This window comes from Pinus tabuliformis, chromosome 5_1 (genome assembly GCF_031772625.1).
Source record: "Pinus tabuliformis cultivar Carrire ecotype Pingquan chromosome 5_1, CPIR1, whole genome shotgun sequence".
Lineage (NCBI taxonomy): Eukaryota > Viridiplantae > Streptophyta > Pinopsida > Pinales > Pinaceae > Pinus > Pinus tabuliformis.
In genome coordinates this window covers 589,429,597-589,452,798 of record NC_142305.1, presented here as the reverse complement: position 1 = coordinate 589,452,798, position 23,202 = coordinate 589,429,597, and positions in this window count along the sequence as shown.

Below are 23,202 nucleotides of genomic sequence, written 5' to 3'. Positions count from 1 at the left end.
TTATGTACACATTGTGCAAGTGGTGCTTTGTACAGGTGGTACTATGCACATGTGGTACATATGGTACTAGTGTACATGTGGTATTGTGCACATGTCGTACATGTTGTGTTGTGAGCATGCGTACTATGTATTGTTGATTTGTAGTAGCAACGAATGTGCTCTAGCCATAAAAATTGGTGGAGAGGCTAAGACATATAAGATATCCAAGACCCAGAAATCATTTGAGGAAATTCCACCCGGATGGAGAGATATTAAAATAATTAATATTTTTAATGGGGTTCCTAAGTCTAAACTTAGGAAAATTAAAATATTAATGTGTATTAATATAAAATGGATGAGAAAGTTACAAATGATGAGGATCAAGACAAATATAATCTTAGCCGTTGATTTGGTACTTAATCTCAGTCATTGAATATTTAACAAGAAAAGTATAAGAGGAGGCTTGAGAGTCAGTTGGAGATACACCAAGTTGATCAAGGATTCAATTTTCTGGGGCAGGGTTTGCTGAGAGAATCGAGTTAGTGATCTGTTGCAGTGAGGAGAAGTTCAGCAAAAGGCCAAGAATACATATTAGAGAGGTAGAGAAAGTGCCATAGAGACAACAGAGAGCCTTGGAAGGCTGACGCAGAGGCAGCCAGGACTGACGTAGAGGCTGAGGAGGCCAGCGCAGGTGACACAGAGGGCTAAGAGGCTGACGCAGAGGGCCAAGAGGTTGACATAGAAGAAGTAGAGGCTAGAAAAGTTGACGTTTGGATGAAGAGGTGGTGCTGAGAAACTTTCGTGGGGAAGACTGGGAGCTTAGAGGCAAACACAGAGTAGAAGAGGGTGATGCAGTCCCAGAGAGAAGCTTTGACCAGCTTTCACTGTCCAACTAAGGAACTATTGAATTTTTGGTGGGATCAATCATCTGGTTGCTCATCAGCCAGAATATCTGTCTTTGAGGAGAGGTACTTCTGCCAAGGAAATTCTTTGAAGGGTGAGCCATTTCTGGCACCCTAGTTGTATTTAGAAAACTTCATAATAATAAAACCCTCATATCTACTACACCGGTTTTCCCGCATTGGGTTTTTATGGGGACGGTTGTCCAAAAATGACAGTGTCCCTTGTGTGATTGTCTCAGTTATTTCGGTTGATGATCTGTATATGTGTTAAGGTTGCATTTGTGTTTATTTCGATATTTATATTTATAAATAACTTGTTAATGGAAAGAAAAAGTAGGGGATAATAAACCAGATAATGCAGTAGGGATTTCTAATGTGTTCGACTTAGAAATTTCAACATGGTATCAGAGCATTGTAGATCACAAGAGAACTGAAGAAACTAGTAAAAATCTGAAATTTGCAGCATTAGCAGCTGTCCTAAGAGACAACGTTGTTCCAAAGTAGAAGAAGCAAGAGAAGAAGTGACGCAGAGCCTGCGTCATCATTTCGAGCCAGGAGGAGGGCCAACGCAGACGCAGAGAGGGGCAGATCAAACTGACGTAGTGCCTAGTCATATTTCTCAGCTTGGAAGGATCGACGTTGTGGCTAGGAGGCACAGATTTAGTCTTTCCCGGGATTGCACAGAGCCTAAAGGGTTGAGTTCTTTAGTTGCTTGGGCTTGAGGAGCTGTGGGCAGATTTTGATTTAAGGAGCTGGTGGGACGTTATTTCTGTCGAAGCAGAGCAATGTATAAGGAGATGGAACCAAGGTAGAGAGAATCACTACCTCGATGGATTTCTAGCTAAGGAATATAGATCCATGTTGAAGCGGCAAAGGAGAATTGGAGAGGAACAATTCGACAGTTCGCGAGAGGATTCCCAGAAGGGAAATCAGGATTGAGGAAGATTTTCAGGAGGGGAGTCGACACTCAGAGGGAGTCCAAAAGAGGTGTTGAAATGGTAGTGAATGAAATAAGGGATCATGACAGGCTGGACAGAGCTTCCAACTTTGTCATCTGGAAGGCCGAGATCCTTGTAGTCATGGATTGACATCGCATCAAGGAATTTTCCTTGAGAATTGTGGTTATCCCAGTTGACCCAACTAAGAACGAGAAGTATGAGGATGCAATGGCAAGGAGAAAGTGCATGATCCTAGACAAGGGCAAAGGTCATGTCATACCAAATATTGTTGAGAAGAACACAACAAAGGAGATGTGGGACACCCCGACCACCTTATACTAGGGCTCTTCCATGCAAAGGAAGATTCTATTGGAGAATCAGCTACAGTCATATAAGATGCAGAAGTGAGAGCAGATAGATCCATTCCTTCTCAGGTTGCAGGAGATTCACGACCAAATTACTTCCATGGGGTCTACACTGGATCCAAAATCTATGGTCAAGACTTCCATAAATGCAGTCTCCGAGGAGTGGGATACATTTCTCCAAAGTATTTTTGGCAGGGCTACTCTTCCCGATTGGGAGGAGATGTGGGTAGCTCTTCACTAGGAACAGATTGGGAGGATGACTAAGGTGGGAAGTAGTGGCAAGGGAGGCTGAATCAAGAAAGAGGAGGAGGATACGACTCTAGTATCTATGGGACAATAAGGGAAGAGGAAGAAGAAGGACATCTCCAAGGTTTAAGTGCTTCCATTGTGGGGAGCTGGGACATTATGCATCCTAGTGTCCTAGGAAGAAAAACAAGGGAGAGGCTTATGATTCAAAGGAAACTCCAGCCAAGGTGGAGAAAGAGGTTGAGACAGATGACGATTGTGCCATGAGTGCTCATGAACCTCTAGAGAAGAGGCGAGGTGATATTGAGTTGTAGACAGGACGACTACATACTAGGGGCAAGATCCTTGAGGTGCCCAAACTCTTGGATCACATTCGGCTACAGGAGCCCTTAACGACAGTAACATGATGATAGGTGTTGGGAGGAGAAAAGTGTAGTGGAGCAGAAAGGCAGTGCTTGAGTGCAAAATTCTGAGGCAACGCAATGGATGTTGCAGTAGTGCAAGAGGCACATAGGTGTATGCAACAACGTAGTGGTAGCATAGGGGGCACAAGATAGCATCAGAGGCAACTTCAGCATCACAAGGCTTCCAGACTGACTAGGATGTTAGTATTTGGGAGAAGTTAGTTGCCTACTTCTCGGTAGCAGAGTTGCAGTGCAACAATTAGCAGTGGCATTCCTAGGGGTAACATGGGCATCATGTTTAGAGGGAGCTGCAGTACAGATGTAGCAGTGGAAGTGGCAGTGTCATGGGTAAAAGTATAGGAACATGCAATGCGGAAGATGTGAGGCAGTAGGCCAAGCATCAACATAGGTACCTGTGCGAAGGATCAATGTGATGTTTCAGTTGTGGAGCACTACTAGAGCACATTCCTCGCTAAGAGAGAGTGTTGATTTGTGGTAGCATCAGATGTGACCTAGCCATGAAAATTGGTGGAGAGGCTAAAGAACATAAGACCTCCAAGACCTAGAAACCGTTTGGGGAAATTCCACCTGTATGGAGAGATATTAAAACAATTGATATTTTTAATGGAGTTCCTAAGTCTAAACTTAGGAAAATTAAAATATTAATGTGTATTAATATAAAATGGGTGAGAAAGTTCTAAATGATGAGGATCAAGCCAAATATATTCTTAGCCATTTATTAGGGGCTTAATCACGACCGTTGAATCGTCAACATGAAAAGTATAAGAGGAAATTTGAGGGTCAGTTGGAGATACACCAAGTTGATCAAGAATTTGATTTTCTGGGGTAGGGTTTGTTGGGAGAATTAAGTTAGTGATCTGTTGCAGTGAAGGTAAATTTGACAGAAGGCCGAGAATACATATCAGAGAGGAAAAGAAAGTGCCAGAGAGACATCACAGAGCCTTGGAAGGCTGATACAGAGGCAGCCAGGACTGACACAGAAGCTGAGGAGGCCAGCGTGGGTGACACAAAGGGCTAAGAGGCTGACACAGAGGGCCAAGAGGTTGATGCAGAGGTAGTAGAGGCTAGCAGAGCTGAGACTGGGCTGAAGAGGCAATGCGAAGGAACTTTTGTGGGGCAAACTGGGAGTTGAGAGGCAGACGCAGAGCAGAAGAGGGTGATGTAGTCCCACAGAGAAGCTTGGAGCAACATTTGTTGTCTAGCTAAGGAACTATTGAAGTTGCTGTGGGATCAATCATTTGGTTGCTAATCAGCTAGAATATCTGTCTTCGAGGAGAGGTACTTCTTCCAAGGAAATTCTCTGAAGGGCAAGCCATTTTTGGCACCCTAGTTGTATTCAGAAAATTGCATAACAATAAAACCCTCATATCTACTGCAACGGTTTTCCACATTGGGCTTTTCTAGGGACGATTACCCCAAAATAACAATGTCTCTTATGTGATTGTCTCAGATATTTCAGTTGTTGATCTGTATATGAGCTAAGTTTGCATTTGTGTTTATTTCGGTATTTATATTTATAAATAACTTGTTAATGGAAAGAACAAGTAGGAGATATTAAACTAGATAATGTAGTAGGCATTTCTAATGTGTAAGACTTAGAAATTTCAACATGTATGTGAATTGTGTAGTTGTGGTATTATGAAATATGTATTCATTGTGTTGTACTCTGTGTATGTATTTGTGTTCTGTTGTACACCGAGTATAGGTGTATGTATTTTGTTGTGGTGTACACAAGATGTATCAGTATGTATTGTGTTGTGTTGTACCCTGGGTGTAGGTGTATGTGTGGTATATCAGGTGTAGGTGCATGTATTACATGGTGTTGTATGTCGTGTGTGGTTGTATGTGTGTGATGCACACTATGTATATGTGCACATGGTTGAGGAGAAGGCACTGGGTGTTTGTCGGGTGTGGAAAACAATGTGCGTATGGAATAAAGACAAAGGTAGAAACTAAGGATTGATTAAAGGATAAGCATCAATATTTTATTTCAGTTTTGTTAGGCATTTGATTTATGATTCTGGTCTATGATGGTTACATGTGATCTATGATTCTGGTTTATGATGATTGCATGTGATTCATGATTTTAATTTATGATGGTTGAGTTTGAGCTAACTAGATGTGATATGTTTATTCATGATGATTTGGTCAAGAGCTAGTTTGACTTGTTGTGATAGGAAGAGAACAAGATTGCAAGTGTACCTTATTGACAGGCCATCAATAAGGTATGATGTGAATTTATTTCAATTTATTTTGAGTCTAATGGAAATTATGTTCTTGGTATAGGAAAGCATGAAATTATCGGTTGGGTGGTTGAAATTGATGATAAGCATTAGCAGCAACAAAAAAAGGAATTGGAACAGGCAGTAGTATGTTGGCAAAGCATTCAGGAGTAGGGCCATTGTGGGACACTGGTGCCCAATAGTTTCCATTGATTGTTGTGAGCATGCTATGACTGGTATGATGGTTTTAAGCAGGGATATGCCTTGGTTTTTGGACCTTTTGATGCAAGGAAACCTTGCCGAGGGATGGATTGCCTAGGATGGGGGTGCCAACAAAACTTGGAAGGTGTGTGACTGCACAGAAGGGGGTGACCAGATTGCTTGAGGGACTGTGTAGCAGAGAAGGGAAGGCGGGGATATATTTGTTTTGTGTTAGGATATTCCAAAACATAAGAAATAATTAAGTATAACTTGGTCTAGTGTATAGTTAGGTAAAGTGTGTTTTTTTAGTATGTATTTTTTGTAACTTACAATTCGATGGTCACAATATGTTCTAGACATAAAGTGATCTAACGGTTTATTCTCTCCTCAGTATTACCAATGCTTGATCTGTGGCTTAACACCCGATTGGTCTATGATCTCTATTTAAATAGCATGGAGGGTCATTTGTTAGGTGACCGTTCATGAGAGAAGTTTATGTAAATTTTATTTCTTTTACATTAATAAATTGTCTGAAGTGGCCATGTTAGCTCAGGTCATGGACTGTTTCCCTCTTTGAGGGTTTTAACCACGTCAATAATATTGGTGTACTGGTCTATGATTTGTTTGTAAGTGTTGTCCTTTGGTGTTCCATATAAGGAACTTACCTTGTAAATTCCTACATGGTATCAAAGCTATTCGAGGGGCACATCCATTGGTGATCCAAATCTAAAGCCGGTACAACTACATCCTACTGTCGTTTCCAATATCTACTATTTTTGACTGCTTTCAAGCCAAGAGGACTGCTCTATTGTGTTAGGAGCATATGTTCCAGTGAGGAACCCCTTTCATTTCACGTGGAAAGGTTTTTGATATCCCTAGCTGCATCATTTTTAAGAACTCGAGGAATACAATATTTATTTGGAGTTATAGTTATTTATCTCTCTATTTATTTTGGTTTATAGTCCTATATAAAAAAATTATTACCAGATCTATACCTTTCATTTCTGCGTATGTTCTTTGCCCCGTGACTTTGTGCAATCTATTTTGCTTGTTCGTTTGGTTTGTGTGGTTGTTTTTTTGTTTTGTAGGCAAAAATGAGTTTTTGAAGTAAGCACGCACCCCAAAGCTTCAGTGAGCAAAAAAAAAACCCTCATTTTTCCTTTCCCACAATTACTAACCTTTTAAACTAGTTCACTTACTCTAAAGTTACTTTATGAACATAGAGGTCTTGGATTCAAGTCTTTCTTTTTGTCAAGTTACTTTTTCAAAAAGTACATGTAACTTATGTTTTAAAGTTACTTTATGTAAAAGAGTTTTCACCCATTATAAAAAGTGAGTCACTTATAATTCTAAAGTCACTTTATCTTTTATTTAAGTTACAATTTAGTAGATAGTTTATAAAGTACCATTGTAAGAGTGACTTTCACTTATTTATAAAAGTGGGTCATATAAAGTAATATTTATTTTAAAATGAGCTAATTAGATTGATTTTGGAAAGGGGGGGAATGTTTTTAAATATAACATTATCATCCACTTCCAAACATTCTCGTGGTTCATTGGCATTTTCAACAACGTTTATTCAAAAAGCCATAACTACATCATTCAGAAGCAGATTTCAGAGCCTTTTTTTTTTAATCAGCCTAATTTTTCGAGATATTTCCATATGAACACTTAGTTTCAGCATATACAACTTCAGTTTATTTTAAAATGGAAAGTCCATGCCTAGTTATTCTTGACAGCACCAACTACTTCCAATGACTATTCTACATTGTGGATTTACTTAGAAATAAATGTGTTTATAGAATAGCCTCAGGCCAAGAGTCTAAACCTCAAGATGAATATAAGAAATCCAAATGTGAAAATAAGCTTGATCAAGAATGTGGTTTGATAGGGATGTCTATTTCTCTAGGCCTTAGATTCCATATTGCAGAAATTGATACCCCCGATGAAGCAATGAAAAAGTTCAATAAATTTTTTGGAATTAAAAATGAAATTAGAGCCCATCAACTAAAAAATGAGTTGTTTATGTTGGACCCCAATAATTTTTCTTCCATTGAATATTTTTTGTCCAAGTTCAAGACCCTTAGACTTCTCTTGGAAGATGTTACGATTAAGAATGAAGATGGTAGCCTTATCTATTCCATTCTACTAGAGAAGCCTTTATTTCTCAAGGACAAGGCTACAAGTCCCCCTCTTTTGATGCCTTTTGTGATTCTTTAATAAGAGAGCAAGAAAAACTCTTACATCTTGGTCTTCTTAATACTGGAAACTCTTCTAAGAAAGCCTTAACAGCCCAACAACAACCAAGTTCAAATAATCCTAAGAAGCAGCATCCTAAAAAGAGTGGTCCTAAACCAAACGAGGGTCCTAAGCAATTTCAGTCTCACAATTAAAAATCAACTCAATAAAATGATAAGGCAACTAAAAACAAAGGGAAGAAGGCTGATAGACATTGCAACTTTTGTAATCGTGATGGCCACTTAGAATCCAAATTATTTAAGAAGATGGAAGCCTTGGAAGCAGGAATGAAGAAGCATAACATCCATTTGGAGCACTCTTCAACTTCATCTTCATCTTCAGGAATAACACTTTCTGCATGTGGTTTTCAAGCATATCAGTCTGGTTATGGACTAAATTTATCTTCTTCTTCTCATTCTCATGAGTGGCTCATTGATTATGAAGCTTCTTATCACATGGCAAAAAAAAAGCCATGTTTTCTTCTTTAAATGATTGTAACACCAAAAATATATTTGTTGGTGACGATAGATCTCTTAGTGTTGTAGGGACTGGAACTATTCATCTAGACAATGGTCAATTTAATGATGTATTAAGTGTTCATACATTATCATGCAACCTTCTATCTATATATCAAATAACTCATTCAGGTGAACGTAAAACCATTGAATTTTCACCTCACGATGTTGTAATGAAGGACCTAAGAGATCCTAGACAAATTTTAGCTACTGGCATTGCTAATGATTCTACAAGGTTGTATAAGTTTAACAACTTTGGGTTATCAACTCTTCCCTAGCTATTTGTTGCTCATAATTATGAAGTGAGCAAACTTTGGCATGAGTGATTTAGTCACTTAAACTATCACTCCCTTCAAAGTCTATGTAAAGAAAATATGGTGACTTGCATGAAGAAATCTCCCTTGCTACCTCTTTCAACTGGGAAGTCCATCATATGGATGTTAAATCCACCTTCTTGCATGGGGACTTACATGAATAAATCTATATGGAACAACCTCCTAGCTTTATACAAAAAGACTCTAGCCTTGTATGTCAGCTTAAGAAATCCCTTTATGGTCTCAAGTAAGCCCCTCCAGCTTGGTATGCCAAAATGGATAGCGAGGATGACAATCCTCCCCCACCTTCTTGGGATCCTCCTTTAGCTCCTCAGCTTCCAAAATGGATCTGCGCTACTCGAGATGTAGCAGGTGATCCTACAGATCAACATCGTACACGTTCTCAGTTCGATAAAGCCTCTTCTTTACTGGCTCAAGCTTCAACGAATTATGATCCTGACGCATTTGTTGAAGCTTTAGGACATCTAGATTGGGACGCAGCTATGAATGAAGAATATCATTCATTATTGGCAAATGATACATGGGACCTTGTTCCTCTTCCAAAGGGACGAAACCTTGTTAGATGAAAATGGGTTTACAGAACCAAGTTTGGACCAGATGGAAAATTTTATAAACATAAAGATCGTCTTGTTGCTAAGGGTATTTCACAAGTTGAAGGTATTGACTATATTGAAACCTTCTCCCTTGTTTCCAAAATGAACTTTATTCGCCTTGTTCTTTCCCTTGCTACGTCTTTCAAATGGAAAGTCCATCATATGGATGTTAAATCCGCCTTTTTGCATGGGGACTTGCATGAAGAAATCTCTATGGAACAAACTCCTGGCTTTATACAAATAGACTCCAGCCTTGTATGTCGGCTTAAGAAATCCCTTTATGGTCTCAAGCAAGCCCCTCAAGCTTGGTATGCCATAATGGATAGCTTTCTTTTAGATACTGGCTTTTCTAGGTGTCATTCTGACAATATTGTCTACACCAAGAAAGTGGGTAAGTCTCTTATCATTATTATTATTTATGTTGATGATATTATCCTTACTGGTAGTGATCCCAACCTTATAAACCATGTGAAGTCTAGCCTTAAAAAGTATTTTGAAATGATAGACTTAATACAATTGCATTATTTTCTTGGTCTTCAAATATTGCAATCCAAAGAAGGTATTTCCCTTTCCCAGTCCAAGGTATTTTCTTTTCACATGGAAGACCATAAGTCATCCCCTTCTCCCTTTCAGTCTCAAGCCAAAATTTTAGTCACTTGTACTTCCCCTGAAGTTGATTCTACCTTATACCATCAGCTTGTTGGAAAACTTTTGTATCTGACCCATACCCATCCTAAACTTTCCTTTGTTGTTGGCCTTGTTGCTCAGTTTATGCAAAATCCACATGAAAGTCATTAGAAAGCATCTAAAAGAATACTTCATTATGTTCAAGGTACAGTTGAATTTGAGATTCTTTAGAGTGCAAAAGAATCTCCTCTATTCGTTGGTTTCACTGATTATGATTGGGTTGGTTACCCTGATGATCGGAGGTATACTGCAAGTTATGTCTTCACTCTTGGTTCTGGACCTATTACATGGGATTGCAAGAAACAAAGTTCCATTTCTCTTTCTTCAGTAGAAGTAGAGTATCATGGCATCATTGAATCTAGTAAGGAAGTCTTGTGGTTTTGTCAAATCCTGTCAGAGTTTGGTTTTCAACAGTAGCATCTGACTACACTTTGGTGTGATAACCGAAGTGCCATTCAACTATGAAAAGATCTAGTCCAACATTAGTGTAGCAAACACATTGAACTACACATTCACTTAATCAAAAATATCATTCATGACCATGTTATTGAAATTCAATATTGTTCAACCAATGATCAAGTTGTAGACATCTTTACAAAGGTTCTCACAAAGGCGAAGTTTACTAAACTTCGATTTATGGTTGGAGTTTAGGAAGTTTTCACTAAGGGGGGATATGCTTTAATGCCTCCTTCCTTTTCCTATTGTGTCATCTTTGTACCTCCTTCAATCGTATCCCAAGTTGTTCTTAAGGAGGGATGTTAGGATATTCGACACATAGGAAATAATTAAGTATAACCTGGTCTAGTGTATAGTTAGGTAAATTGTGTTTCTTTAGTATGTACTTTTTGTAACTTACAATTTGATGGTCATGATATGTTCTAGACATGAAGTGATCTGATGGTTCATTCTCTCCTCTATATTACCGAAACTTGATCCATGGCTTAACACCCAATTGGTCCATGATCTCTATTTAAAGAGCATGGAGGGTCATTTGTTGGGTGACCACTCATGGGAGAAGCTTATATAAATTTTCTTTCTTTTACATTAATAAATTTCCCGAAGTGTCCACGTTGGCTCAGGCCATGGACTTTTTCCCTCTTTGAGGGTTTTAACCACATCAAGAATACTAGTGTACTGATCTGTGAAATGTCTGTGAGTGATCTCCTTTGGTGTTCTATCTAAGGAACTTATCGTGTAAATTCCTATGTTTGGTCATTAGCATTGCCATATGGAATCAAATGCACATTAGGAGTGTGCCCTAGAACAATGAGTCTGTAATTGTTCACTGAGAGGACAAGTGGTGCAGGATTATAGTGCTAGACATTGGATGCATATTTGACCTTGTAGTGGATTCTGGACTTCCTGGGAAGGAGGTGAATCCTAGTATTACTTTTAGGGTGGAGGTGTGAGCCTCTAGATTCTCTTTTTGCGGATGCAAGAATCGTATCCTTTTATTTTTTGGTTGAACAAATGTCCATATGTGTATATGTCTGTATTATTGTAAATACTGTATTGAGCTAGATTTATAAAGCTCCATAGATAGTATGATTATTTGTTAGGTGAAGCAAATGTGTATGTGTGTATATGTGGTTATTATTGTAAATATCATAATGAGTTGTGTTATAAAGCTCCAGTGAACGGTATGTTTGTCATGTTTTAGCAAATGGTTATTGTAAATACTGCAACGAGCTATGTTATAAAGCTCCATGGGTAGTATGTATTGTTTTCAACAGTTTTTCTGGTTATAGGTGTCATTGAACACCAAGGACGGTGTTCCCCCAAGGGGGAGGGTTCTGTAACAACCTTGGTTAAAAATTCATGTAAATATAAAAATATAAGACCACGGTCATGGGACATGTATTCCAAGTTGAATGGTGGGAAAAATATCCTAGTGGGTGTTCATTTGATTTATTATGTCTAAGGCAATGGAAAAGGATTTGGAAAGGCAAGAGGCATTTATTTGGCATTTTATTTATGAAATAAAATAAATTAGGAGAAAAGGAAGGTGAAAGGCACAAGTTGCATGTGAGGAAGTTGAAGGAAAATAATGGAAAATGAAGAAAATAGAGGTGTCATTAATAAAAAGTATTTTGAGGATTAGCTGGCAAGATTTTTCTCAAGATTTTTACAAGTTTGGGTAGAGCTCTCTTCCATTCTCTCTCTCTCATACTCATGGATACTTAAATGTTTCTTGGAGCACTCTTAGAGGAGTGTGGAATACTTGGAATTTGGAGAAAGAAGGAAAAGGAAAAGCAGGAAAACAGAAGAGGAAATTGGGATCAGCAACTACAATGGGTTTTTCTTGTAGGTATCGAGTTGCATGTATGGTTCCCTTGCTAGTTTTGGCCTGCATGGCACATGCATGTGGTTTCTTGGTTATGATCTGTCATTGGCATGGAGGATTGTCTGAAATGATAGTGATTTTTCCTAGCCTTTCCATTTCCTAAATAGACATGGTGTTGTGGGTTTATTTCTTTGTTTTTTTGGTTGATTCTCATGTTTCCTTTAGCTTTCGTTGAATTACTAGTTCCTAGAAGCCATAGTTGGACGAACGCTCTGGAATCCATTGGTGGGTTGAGTTACTAGTCCTAGAAGCCATGGTTGGACAAACTCTCTGGAAGCCCGATGACAGTTGTGGGTTGAGTTACTAGTCCTAGAAGTCGTGGTTGGAACAAACGCTCTAGAGCCTTGGAAGGCTTGGGTAGAGACTAATCTGATGATGGTTTTGTGATGTTCGACTATTAGGTGGAATCAATATTTGATGGGTTGAGGTGGTTTGGCCTCTAGAAGCCTTGGATGGTTTTGATTGATGTGTTTTATGAGATCCCATATTCATGCTTGGAATATGGCACGGGGTTGATTGGCTTAAGAGAGACTTGGCTTAGCCAATCTACGGTCGGGTGGAACATGGTAGTCCCATACCATCTTGCCTTTTGCATCATTAATATGAGGTTATTTCTCCTTGTTAATTCATGAGTATTATACTGGTTAATATGTGGATTATAAGGATATTGTTTCCTTGGTATTTCTATTGTTATTATGTTGGTTATGAGCATGTATTATGACATTGGCTATGTATGGCTCTCATCATGTTTTCACTTGTAATTGAATGAACAATGTATCTATGGCCTAATAGATGATAATGCAACTAATGATATAAGGGAGCAATGCCTCATAGAAAATCTTGGATAAGTATCAGACCCCTATACTCAGATATGTTGTTTAAACTTGTAGATTACATATTCGTGACACATTTGACGAAATGGTTGTCATGGCTAGTAGGGGTCCAGTCAAATCCTTGTTCAAGTAATTTCATTTGAAAAAATTGTTTTGTTGTTATATTTCAGTTCTGAAAGTGTCATTTAGTTCTAGGAAGTGACTTGGGATCTGGGCCTGAAAAAGTGGCTCAAATCTCGGAGACGCAAGCACAACACTAGGAAGAAAAGTCCCTAGATGCATGCATACCCATCCTGTGGGAGCGCCTAGAGCCTCCTAGATGCATGTTTCCCATATCAAGGGAGAATACCTAGGTTTAATGGCCTAAAAACTCAGTTGGTCTCAAGGGCTGGTTACCTAAGTGGTTGGGATGGCTCTTGGGAGTTCTGTTGTTGATGTGGAAGGTCTGTATCATGTGCTTCCTTCAATTCCACTTCCGTAACTTACACATAGGGAGTTAGATCATATCATAGTAACTTAACATGTTTACCCCGGTTGGTCAATTACTTGGGTAGACATAGGAGGAGGGTGTTACAAAAAATATCATATTTGTGCATAGAAACCGAAGTAAAATAGGGCAAAAGAATTTTATGAAACAAGGTATGTTTTCCCTTTTTGAAATGATTTCTTCTTAGTGGATGAGTAAACTGGAACATCCTAAGTGAATGCATCATCAACAATAGGATTTGTGTTAAGAGGAATAGCAAGAGGTTTTTGGATAGGTAGGTCATCTCTTGAGTTGATGTTGTTGGTAGATGGATTTATGTCCAAGATGGACTAGTTATGGGAGACTGTTAGCAGCCAAGATGAATGGTATTCCTAGTGGGTGGATGCCCTAACCAGAGTGCAATTTCTAGAGCAAGGATTGGTCACTCATGGTCTATTGGAGGGAAGCATGAGAGTGGACCAAGTATGGATAGTGGATTGGGAATTATGGTTTGTTGGAGGGAAGTGTGATAGTTCCCAAGTTGGAGCCCAGTGTGCACCATCTTGATGGACTAAGGTGGTTCCTAGAGTGGCAGAAGAAGAGATCAAGGGCCTGATCAACCAAGAGAATTTTCAGTAGCCCTAGACTTGCATTGTGGAGAAGGAAATATACAAAATAACTTGGGCAATCCTCCTTTGTTGTGTTATTTCTTGGACAAGGACTTCTAGTAGTGATAGGTGGTAGCCCTTTGTGCCTTATGTTAGTATTCATTAGAGCATCACAGGAAGACTATAGTGGGCTGAAATCCTTGAGTAGACAAGGAGCATCAATGGGCAGTTGTGAATTGTTCATTAACAGGGTTGTGAACAACTCGATAGGAGTCTCGATGTGTTGATGCGTTGATGGACAAGAGATTAATGAGAGAGAAGATTAGATAGCCAAGATTCAGTGGTAAGATGGACTTGGAGCATTGATAGAGGAAAATGTTGCAGATCGGGAGTTGAAGGACCAGGAAGATGTGTACAAGGTACGACTAAGGGATCTATGAGGATATCTACATTAGCTAGTGATCTAGGTGGCTCTAGATACACTGAGAAATCAAAGAGGGCTTAGGAAAAGCTCAAAAATAAAAGTTCTTTGATTGCAATGTAATTAGGGTCAGATCGAAGAGCTCGTCGCAAAATTTCCAAAAACGTAAACAAAACCTCAATCCAAGTTCGTATGTGAAAGTTATGGCCTGTCAAATTTTTGGTCAAATTAGTCCTATTGGTAGCCACTAACGAGGCAACAATTTGGCACTTCACGATGATGATTTTAAATGGTCGGAAAAGAAGAATTTATTTCCTACTTAATTTTTATAATAACCCATAAAAGCCTCTCGCTTGGTTTTTATGTCATTACTATATAAAAAAACAAAACAAAATAAAATATGGGTAATGGGCCACCACCCTCGCCACCCCACCCATCCATCATATAACAATCGATTATATATGGGGGGGGCCTCCGAAATGGCAGACCCGCCACACAAACCTCCATTTGTTTATATTGCAATGATAAACCATATTACAACGGGGCCAATGAGGATTGAACCTGCCCAACCAGTCCAGTTGGCCTACCCCATGGGCGAACCCACTCAACACAATCCAAATTAAAATAAAATTCCAAGTAAATGGGTGGGGGCAGGGATGGAACCACCAACCGACCCAGCCACATTCCTTTTTGTTACTCTTCCAACCAAGTGCCCAATGGGCACGACTTTGTAAAGTATGCCCGGGTTCTTTTATTTAAACACAAAGTAATTCCATTGGAATGAAGAGCGGAGTAGAGGACACGGAAGCTAGAGCCGACACACAAATCAAGACAGGGAACCCTGACGCGGGGGAATCATGAGGAATCTAAAAGATTCCCTTGGAGGCTGATTTTTTACATAGGCAGAAGTATATCAACTTTATACTCATTTTTCTTAATTTTCTACAAGGAATCTGATGGTGTAATCAATTTCCTCATCTAAGTAGCATATCTTCATTCAACTTGCAAAAATGAATCTTTGTGGAATCACAACGAATCTAAAAGATTCCCTTGGAGCCAAATTTCCACAGTGATAGAATCATGCTAGCTTTATACTCAAACGAATGAGAATTGTGCCAAGAGTCTGATCGTGTGATCATTTTTCTGACATGAGTAGTAGATATTCAGTGAAATTGCAGAGAGGAATCTTTGTGGAATCATGAGGAATCTAAGATATTTCTTGAGGACCGATTTTGACAGTTTCAGAACCAAGCCGACTTTATGCTCAAATTACTTAGTTTTTCGCAAGGAGAATAGTGGTGAAGTCATATTTTTCATATGAGCAACAGAATTCTAGTCAACCAGGGGGGAGGAATCTTTGGGGAATCTTTGAGATTCACGAGGGTCCATATTTTGATGTTGTTAGAAATGGGTCGAGTTTATAGTCATTTACCACGATTTCGAGCCATGAATTCAATGGTGTAGTCCATTTCTTCAGCAGAGCTGTGTATTTTCAGGCCATCCACGAAAGTGAAGGTATATGATGCAATGATGCCATGTCTTTCTTTGATTTGTTGAGATGATGTTTTTTATGATGAGATCCTTATTTACCATTCTATTGGAGGATACTTGTATGTCACTTCATGTGAGAATTTAATATCTTATCATGCTAAATGAGTACTCATATGAGTGGGAGTTCCTATAGGAGAATGTCTCGTGGAGAGACATGCCAGTCTAGTTGAGAGAGTTTATCATTATAATGACAAACAATACACTATGTACTCATCATCATCTTACAACATTTAATGAAGTAGCCTCCCCACCTTTGACACCAGGCTCGGAGACATAACCCATACTGGGTGAACTCCATTGTCAATGTGTGTGTGTCCTTTGATTTGATGGTCGTCTTTATGTTTCCTCTTCTTTAAAGTATGCACATGTGAATTTTCATACTCTTTCATATGAAATTATGTTAACATCACAGAAGTAAAAGATCATGGTTAATTCTGGTAGTTGAAGAGATCCAGATCAAGTTTGGTACCATAGCAGTCTTTGTTATGAAACCAGCTCAAGAAAAGATAGATCAACGCCTTAGAATTCAGCCTCTTCGAGGGGGCAACCTCCTTTACATTACATGAATGAACAATTCTTGGATGATACAAATGACAAAACCTCCTTTCTATATATAGGAGTCTAAGGAGTCACAATATAATCCAGCCGACCTAACAATAATAATATAAAGCCACAAAAATAACAATAGAGGGATTCTATGGGGCACAGAAATAACAATATGGGGGTAATAGGGGCACAACAATATAAATAAGGGTATAACTACAATAGTAATGGGGTAATCACTAGTATTATAGGGACCCAACATGCCCCTCTCCTTCAAAAAAGTGTTGTCCTCAACGCTTGAGTAGTTCTGGATACTTCTGCATAAAATTCTCATCCTCCCATGTGGAATCTTCAGCGGATAAGTTCTTCCACTTGATAAGATACTCTGAAATTGATCGATTTCGTAGCTGTCGAGTTCTTGTTTCTGTGACTGCTTCCGGTTCCAATATAATTTTTCCTTCCTCGTCAAGTTCTGGCAATATTGTTTGAACTGGGAGCTTGTCGCCTATAACCTTCTTTAAACATGAAACATGGAAAACTGGGTGCAATCGAGAAGCTGCAGGAAGCTCCAATTTGTATGCCATAGTACCAATCTTTTGCAACACCTTGTACGGACCATAATACTTTGGTGATAATTTATTATCCTTCTTAGCTTGCTTTAGGGACATTTGCTTATATGGTTGTAGCCGTAGGAATACCCAATCACCTACATCAAAACTTCTTTCACTGCGATGTTGATCTGCCTGTTGTTTCATTCTATTTTGTGCCAACACGAGGTTATCCTTTAAGAGTTGGAGGACTTGTTGTTGATGTTCGATGTGATGTTCCACTGCCTGAACCTTAGAATTTTCTCTTAAATATGATGTGATGGATGGTGGTTGATACCCATAAAGTGCCATAAATGGGGTCATTTTTGTTGCTGTATGGAAGGAAGTGTTATACCACCATTCAGCCAGAGGCAACCATTTGACCCATTGTGTCTGTTTATCAGATACAAAGCAACGAAGATATCCTTCCAAACATTTGTTTACTATCTCAGTTTGCCCATCAGATTGAGGATGATAAGATGAGCTATGAGCTAACTGAGTACCAAGACAAGAAAATAATTCTGTCCAAAAATTTCCAGTGAAAATGGGATCTCTGTCACTTACAATAATCTTTGGGTTTCCATGTAGCTTTTGAACTGTTTCCATAAATGCAGTAGAAACTGTACTGGCTTTAAATGGATGTGATAATGCACAAAAGTGTGCATACTTGGTAAGTCTGTCAACTACCACCATGATGACACTCTTTCCCTCAGACTTGGGTAAACCTGTGATAAAATCCATTGAAACCTCCTCCCAACGTTGGCTTGGAATGGATAAAGGTTGTAATAGACCCGGTGTCTTAATTGTTTCAACTTTATTTTGTTGGCAAACCAAACATTCCGCCACAAACTTTTGAATATCTGATTTAAGGCCATCCCAAAAAAATTCCTTCTTAACCCTGTGGTAAGTTTTTAAAAATCCTGAGTGCCCTCCTAAGGGAGAAGTGTGCAATTCCATAAGAATCTTTTGTTTTAGCTGGGAATTCTTACAGAGGTATAAGCGATCTTTGTACCATAACGAATCATTTTGCCAGCTAAATGTATCAGAAGTACTGGAATCTTGTTGTAGCTTTCGAATAAGTGCCCACACTTCTTCGTCATTCTTCCATTCCTCCCTTGCTTCGTTTATCCAATCTGGTTGGATAATAGAAATGGCACACAACAATGCTTCCACATCCTCATCCTTTCTTGAGAGTGCATCTGCCACCACATTTTGCTTCCCTTTTTTGTAGATGATTTCAAAGTCATAACCCAACATCTTTGTGACCCACTTTTGTTGCTCTTCAGAGGATAATCTTTGTTCTAAAAAGTATTTAAGGCTATCATGATCCGTTTTTACCTTGAAGTGTCTTCCCATTAGGTAGGGTCGCCATTTCTTAAGTGCATGGAGTATTGCCAACATTTCCTTCTCATAAATAGCTTTGCTTAAAAACTTTCCCTTGATTGGACGACTTTCAAAAGCAATGGGTCTTTCATCTTGCATTAGAACAGCACCAATTCCATTTCCTGAAGCATCACATTCCACAATAAAGGTTTTTGTGAAGTCCGGTGTAGCTAAGACCGGTGCTTGGCACATTGCCTCTTTAAGATGTTCAAAGGCCTTTGTTGCTTCCGGAGTCCATGAAAATGAATCTTTCTTCAATAATGTTGTTAGAGGTGCTGCTATTCTCCCATAATTCTTAACAAACTTGCGATAATACCCTGTCAACCCAAGAAATCCTCGCAGATGCTTTATGGATGTGGGGATTTTCCATTCCTTAATGGCTTTAATTTTGCTAGGGTCTACCTTAACTCCTTCATGAGATACAATATGACCCAAATATTCCACCTCCTGGACTCCAAAGAAACATTTGGATCTTTTTGCATATAATTGTTTCTCCTCCAATAGTTGTAGCACCTTGTCAACATGTTCAACATGATCCTTCCAAGACTTGCTGTAGATTAGTATATCATCAAAAAATACTAACACAAATTTTCTAAGGAATGGTTTGAAAATTGAATTCATCAAACCTTGAAATGTTGAAGGTGCATTGGTAAGGCCAAAAGGCATGACCAAAAATTCATAATGACCCTCATGAGTTCTAAATGCCGTTTTCGGAATGTCTTCAATCTTCATTCTGATTTGATGATATCCCGAACGAAGATCCAACTTGGTGAAGTAAATTGATCCATGCAATTCATCCAGTAATTCATCAATGACAGGAATGGGGAACTTATCTTTAATAGTGAGCTTGTTGAGCTCCCTATAATCTGGACACATGCGCCATGATCCATCCTTCTTGTGCACCAATACTACTGGAGCTGAGAAAGAACTTTGACTCGGTTGAATTATACCAGCCTCTAGCATTTCTGCAACCATACGTTCAATTTCACTTTTTTGGACATAGGGATATCTGTACGGCCTGATGTTTGGAGGAACACTTCCTGGAATCAGATGAATAGCATGATCATGATCACGCATAGGTGGGAGACCTTTGGGAGTCTCAAATACCTTGGAATGATTGTCCAGGACTTTTTGGAGATCTGGAGAAATAGATGATTCCAATGTGGAAACATCTAGCGAACATAATTGTGCAATTACACCTCTTTGCTCCTTTTTTAGAAGCTTTGTCATGCCATTAGAGCTGATTATCTTTCCTGGTTTCCCTGCAATACCCCTTAATTCAACTTCCTTTCCTTCCACAGAAAATTTCATGAAAAGTTCTTGAAAATTAAAAGCTATTGTACCCAAGGATTGTAGCCATTGGACTCCTAGTACAACATCAGCACCTCCCATTGGAATGGAAAGCATTGGGCTAGTCAATACATATTCTCCCATGGATAGCTTGATATTATGGCACTTTCCAGAACAATTTATTGTTCCTCCATTTGCAATCATCACTTGACACTCTGGTGCTGGATATAGGAAGCAATTCAATTCTTTTGCTACCCTACAATGAATAAAATTGTGGGTGCTTCCTGAATCAATCAACACTATTACCTTTTTCTTCTTGATTTGTCCTTCTATCTTGATGGTTTGAGGAGTGGTAATTCCCGCCAATGCATTACAAGATATGGTCGGATTTATTTGTTCTTCATCTAGGCTTTGTTCCTGGAATATATCCTCTTCTTTTGACCTTTCTTGCTCCTTTTCTTCTTCCTCTTCACAATCTATGTAGAATAATTTCTTCTCAGCACACTTATGACCTTTTGTGTATTTGCTATCACAATTGTAACAAAGCCCTTTTGCTCTTTTTTCTTCCAATTGTTGTGGTGTCAACCTTGTAGGTTGTGGAAGACTATGGGCAACAACACTTCCGTCTTTATAGTTGTGAATGGTATGCTTCCTAGTTGCCATAATTTTGCTTTCCATTTTTCTTGCTAACCTGAATGCCTTCTCTAATGAATCAGGTTCCCAAAGGCGCACATCATGTTGGATATTATCCTTTAAAGACCCTATGAACACATCAATCCTATGCTCCTCTGGAATATCTTTTACCCTTATGTTCAATTTTTGGAACTCCTCAATGTGCTCCATTATTGAACCCTTTTGTTTGAGACTTATCAATTGGCTAAAAAAAGTGTTGCTTTTTGTATCCTCATAATGTGCTATCAATTCTTCCGTAAAAATTGCCCAAGTGATAAATTGTTTACGAGAACAAAGCCATTGATACCATACAAACTGATTTGGTTCCAAATATAAAGTTGCCATACGTACCTTTTGTGTGTTTTGCACATTATTGAGATCGAAGAATTGCTCCATCTGTAATATCCATGTGGCGGGATCCTTGCCATCAAACTTCCTCATATCGATTTTTGGAACATGGTGAGTCTTCGATCCAACATTAGCGTCTATGGTATCATGATTAACATTTCTTTTGTTCTCATCATGAGTTTCCTTTACTACCTTTTCACCATTAGTGACCCTTTCTTGTAGCAACTTCTTCAATTCTTCCATATCTGTCTTCAAATCTACCATGTCTCTCTTCAAATCTGTCTTCGAATCATCCATCTTAGCTTCCATGCCCTTTATCTTAGATTCCACGCCACTTATCTTAGCTTCTGTTAGCTTTTGTGAGCGTGACATTTGTTGCACTTGTTCTTGTAATTTTGATATATCATGTAGCATTTCTTCCTCTTCTTCATGAGTCATGCTAGAGCTTTCAGGTTCCTTACTAGGTTTTTGCATTTTCTTTCCTCGGGGCATCAGTTACCGATAATAATGCTTTACTATGCCCTTTGAATTCCGTTAAACCAAGCTTACACAAAAATTTAAAAAAAAAACTACACACCTTTTTTCACTTTATAGAAGCCTGATATTGAATCTGATGTATCTCTGTAATTTCGGATCATCCAGTTCTGAAATTGCTACCTGTAGTAGCCTTCTGTGTCCTCTTTCCAATGCCACAAGTCTGAGCCAAATTGGATTCTCCAAGGAAGAGTTATGTGAAATCTCCCACAGTGACTTGCTTTTAGACTGGTTCAGTAGAGCGAACTTGTACGACGTGCCACGAGTCACTGTTTCAACCTTTGAATCTGAAACACACATAAAAGAAACTACAGTCCGTCCTCTTTCTGTACCTTTTTACGAAATTTCAATCCGATCCTCAGAGAGAGAGTTATGACGATTTTTCCCAGGTCACCTGTTTTGAATGTAATTCAGGAGTCTGCAAAAAGACCAACTTCCTCAGATCATATCTCCGAAAATATCGTGCGAAAAGCTCTGAAATTCGGACCCAAGGTTCAGCGCCAATTCTTCTCAAATGGGTTTTTTTTGCGACTTCTGAAACGTCACAGAAAAAAAGTTATAGCGAAAATGCCACGATGACCTGTTTGGAGCAGCGAAACCCTAGAATCCAAAGCTCTGATACCAAATGTTATGAAACCAGCTCAAGAAAAGATAGAAAAGATAGATCAACGCCTTAGAATTCAGCCTCTTCGAGGGGGAAACCTCCTTTACATTACATAAATGAACAATTCTTGGATGATACAAATGACAAAACCTCCTTTCTATATATAGGAGTCTAAGGAGTCACAATATAATCCAGCCGACCTAACAATAATAATATAAAGCCACAAAAATAACAATAGAGGGATTCTATGGGGCACAGAAATAACAATATGGGGGTAATAGGGGCACAACAATATAAATAAGGGTATAACTACAATAGTAATGGGGTAATCACTAGTATTATAGGGACCCAACATTCTTCTTGCTGATGTGAATTGCAAGTGTGAATGATAACCAGAGATTGAAAATGCAACAAGAAGGAAAATGGAGGATTACAAAGATCTTTACGAGGCCTTCTGAGGATGGCCAACATGGTAGATTTAATGTATGCAAATTATGAGGAGAAAATGAAAAGAGAGGAACAAGAAAAAGAAAGAACAGAGGACGATGCTCCATATACCTCCTCGAGTGAACATTCTTCTTCTTCTTCATTTTCTCATCATTCAAATGAGGAGATCAATCAAAGCCTTCAAGCAGAGAATATTGAATGGATGATACTTCTACAAGAAGAAAAAGAGGAGAAGCAGAGGTTGCAACTTCAGTTACGAACCATGGAAGAGGCCTTGGAAGAGTTGAAGTCCAATGAAGGCTTAGCGAAGGCATCATCACCTGCATCAAAATCAACAACTGAGGCAAACAGTGTTGATCATTCTTCAGTTTCATCTTCACATGATGCTATTTATGTTGGAAGCCTTGAGGTACCCATTTTAGGAACCGTCTTGAGACCCCTTACCAACATGGGATACACTGAAGGAGAGTGCTCGAAGGTAGCAGAAGATTCCAAGGCATTGTCAAAGCCATTAGGGAAATAGGATGATTGGAACATATTCAAATCCCCCCATGATAATTCACATTGCATAGGAAGAGTTAGGAAAGCTCTCATCGCCAAGATTGCACCAGACAACCAAGAGAGGTATAAAATGTCTCAATATTCTAAAGTTCATTTTGATTACAAGCATATTGTTAATGATGAGTAGAAATCATGTCATAGAAAACCATGTAGTTTTTATGGTTCACATAACCATGTGGTTGTTGAGTGTTTGAAGAGAATGACAACAAGAAAGAGGATGAGGCATGAAAGGCCTTCTCCACATCAGGGAAAGAAGAAGGTTAAGCACGTCTGGAGGAAGAAGATTTTTTATAATCCTTGCAACAAAGGTTGAAATCAAAGAGCCACATGTTGGAGGCTCCATCTAGAGAAACGTCTTAAGACC